Source organism: Suricata suricatta, chromosome 2, assembly GCF_006229205.1.
Source record: "Suricata suricatta isolate VVHF042 chromosome 2, meerkat_22Aug2017_6uvM2_HiC, whole genome shotgun sequence".
NCBI classification, from domain to species: Eukaryota; Metazoa; Chordata; class Mammalia; order Carnivora; family Herpestidae; genus Suricata; species Suricata suricatta.
Window position 1 is genome coordinate 138841846 of NC_043701.1, and position 3955 is coordinate 138845800.

The window sequence follows — 3955 nt, forward strand, 5'->3', positions numbered from 1 at the left end:
GCTTGGCTTCTGAGGAAGCTGGAGAGAGAAGCAGGACAGAAAGAGGGCTCATCAGATCTGTCACCACACACAGGCACGGCCTCCTGCCCTGGCCTCTGGCAGGATGGGGACACTTGCTCAAAGATGCGAGGACCCAGGGACAGCCGATCACGCAGACAGTGGAATGAGTGTGGACACTGCACAACCAGGGTGCTGGGTCTGTGCTCAGTGCTGTCCATACCCGACTAATCCCCCAGCACCCTCCGACGGATGCACTATGATCATCCCGTGAGAAATGACAGCCACAGACGCGCGCCCAGGAACACAGTGCGCCCCCACGTAAACGTGCTCCGACTGGACAGCCAGGGCCTCGGCCGCCAGGCCACATGCCTCTGCACAGGAGTAGCCCTTTCCTGACCCACAGGGGTTGAACACACATGAAACACACAGGAAAGCAGGCTGCCCAGAGCTGAGAAGCCATCACACGGCAGACGGACTTGGGGGAAAGGCTGCCTGGATGCCTCTCCGTCCACCATGAGGAAGACAGAAGGCACCATAGGGCCCGGGGCCCCTCAGGAGGACTCCCAAGGGAGGCGAAGCCTGGACCTTCCAAGTTCATGGCCAGGGTTGCAGAAAACCCTCTCCACCCCCAGTCAATAAAAATAAAGTTTTTCGTGTGGAGGCTCCTCAAAAAACTATCGATAGAACTCCCCAATACCCAGCAATAGCACTGCTAGGGATTCACCCAAAGGATATAGAAATGCTGATGCATAGGAGCACATGCACCCCAATGTTCATAGCAGCACTTTCTACAATAGCCAAATCATGAAAAGAGCCTAAATGTCCATCACCTGATGAGTGGATCAAGAAGATGTGGTATATATACACAATGGAGTACTACATGGCAATGAGAAAGAATGAAATATGGCCATTCGTAAAAAAGTGGATAAACCTCGATGGTGTCATGCTAAGCGAAATAAGTCAGGCAGAGAAGGACAGATACCATATGTTTGCACTCATAGGTCTAACAGGAGAACAGGAGAAACCTAATGGAGAACCAGGGGGAGGGGAAGAGGGAAAGAGAGTTGGGGAGAGAGAGGGATGCAAAACTTGAGAGACTATTGAATGCTGAAAACGAACTGAGGATTGAAGGGGAAGGGGGAGGGGGTAAAGAGGTGGTGGTGATGGAGGAGGGCACTTGTGGGGAAGAGCACTGGGTGTTGTATGGAAACCAATTTGACAATAAACTATTTAAAAGGATAAAAGAAAATAATAAACAAACAAATAAATAAAATACAAAAATAAAGTTTTTCTGTCTTTGCTGGCACCTCGAGGTTGGAAGCTGTTTTGAAGAGGACACAGCCCTCCCAGAGGGAGCTCACTACTTACAGCAAAGCCCAGCTGATCCCATCCCATAGAAACTGTGCTCGGTTCAGCGTTAAAATCTGTCTCCCTCTACTTCTCCAATGACCTAGATATACTCCTAGGGGCCACACGACACAATTGTAAGTCCAGTTCTATACAACAGACCAACAAGTGTTTGAAGACAACTACTGAGTCCCTGTGTCACTCTCTAAATATTTTAATTAAAAATGACAACACCAGGGTGCCTGGGTGGCTTGTCAGTTGAACACCCACCTCCCGACTTTGGCTCTGGTTGTGATCTCATAGTACATGGAATCAAGCACAGAGCCTGCTTGGGATTCTCTGTCTGTCTCCCGCTTTCTGCCCTTCCCCTGCTGGCACTAAATCTATTATCTCCCAAAATAAATAAATAAACTAAAAAAAAAAAAAAACCGACCCCACCAAATCCTGCCAAGGGGCACAGAGAAAATGGAATTTCCAAATGCTGCTAGTGGGAATGGGAAACATCATGGCCACTTAGAAAACACTTTGGTAGTCTTTATTATTATTATTATTATTATTATTATTATTATTATTATTAAATTAAGTAATCTCTATACCCAGCATGGGGAATGAACCTACACCCCTGGCAGTGTTTATAAACGTAAATGTGCACTTACCACATCAGCCAGGAATCCCACTCCCGGGTACTCACACAAGAGAAAAGAACACATATGTGCACACCAACACCCGCACACAACTACTAAAGGTAGCTGGCGAATGGACAAACAGCAGCGCTTCCTTCCTACAAAGGAATACTCCTCGGGAATGAAAGGCCGCCGACACAAAGCACCAGGACATGTAAGAGCAGGGGCATCTGAAAGCCCTCCGCTAACGGAAAGAAGCCACACTCAAAAGACTATGTACACTGTATGATTCCAGTTATAGGACATTTGGAAACAGACAAAAATATAGGGCAGAAAAGAGATGGATGAATGAATGGCCGCCAGGGCCGGGGGGAGGAGGGAAGAAAGGCTGAGTACAAAGTCACAGAAGGGAACGCCTCGGGGTGAGGGAACTGTCCTGTACCGTACTTGTGGTGGTGGCTATAGGACAACGTTTGTTTGTGAAAACTGACTTAACGACATAAAAAGGAGAGACTTTACTGTGTGCATCTATATCTAAGTGAAATGACTCTTTAAAAAATTACACAGAGGGGTGCCGGGGTGGCTCAGTCAGGTGAGCAACTGACGTTGACTCAGGTCATGATCCCACAGTACTCGGGTGCGGGCCCCGCACCGGGCTCTGTGTTCACAGCTTGCTCAGAGCCTGGAGCTTGCTGTGGATTCTGTGTCTCCTTCTCTCTCTGCCCCTCCCCTATTCCTGCTCTGTCTCTCTCTGTCCCTCCCCTATTCCTGCTCTGTCTCTCTCTGTCTCTCAATAATAAATAAATGTAAAAATATTTTAAAATAAATAAATAAACATTAAGCAAACACAAAACCCTTGGTCCCCCTCAACTGAAACCGGCATCCCAGCAGTGGCGTGGTTGGTGGCCCTGTGGACCACGAGCACCCCCTCCCCGTCAGTCACCCCAGGAACAGCAAGCATCGTAAAGAACAAGCAAAATAAAAACTGACACCCGGTGAGTTGTCTACAGAAATCTCCTCACAAGTCTTTTTCTTGGCTCTCCTCTCCCTGCACAGCTGTTCTTTTGGATTCAAATGCAAAACTGTCCCCTCTTCCCAACTTCGCTCCTTCCTCTTTCCAAATCAGGAACCCACTGGAGAAGGCAGATTTCCTTCTTTCATTCTGTGTCCCGAATGAGGTCCAAGGGGTAAGGGATCTGGATTGCACTAAAAGGGGGGGGTGCTGGCAGAGGCCAGGAGAGCAGGCACAGGCTGGGGGTCTCAAGCAAAGAGCCCTCACTCACAGGGCCCTGGTGTCAGTGGGACAGCAGGGGCAGAACCGGACAGCAAACAGGGCAGCCCCATTCACTACTGCGACACCTGGCTCTATCTCCCAGTCCCCACAGCTGGTGCAGCCACCTCCACAGGCCACTGGGGCTCAGCCAGCAACTTGGCAGTGGGTGGTCTCGGCCAGAAGACCCTCTGTCCTTAGCTCCCTCACCACCACCCTCTAGCTGAAGGCCACCCCCTCTGTCTTCTTTACAGCCAGACAAATCGCAACTCTGCTCCAGAGCTCCATGGACCCACGTAGCCAGAGCCAAGGAGAAAGCCGGCACTGGCCAGCAGTGGGCAGGTGGAGTGGCGGTGCCCAGATAAACTTCCTGGCCGCCCCCGGGCCCTGGCGGTCGGGGGTGAAGCAAAGCAGCGGCAGAGCATAGTCATCACAGGCAACAGCGATCCTGACCTCCTGCCCAGGAGAGCCAGAGCCATCAGAGAGACATGGTCCCACGCTGTGAACCCGTGCTCCCCAAAGCACCTTGGTGTCGCACACTGGTTAGAAATGCACATCTCAGGCCCACTCACACCTCCTAAGTCAGAAAGCCAGACTGTGCCGTCCGCACAGCCCTCCTGCTGATTCTGATGCCTGATCAAGTTGGAGAGCCTCTGGCCTGGAGTTGCATTTGCTGGCCAGAGTGGCTTTTTTCTCCCTGGCTTTACTGGCTGCC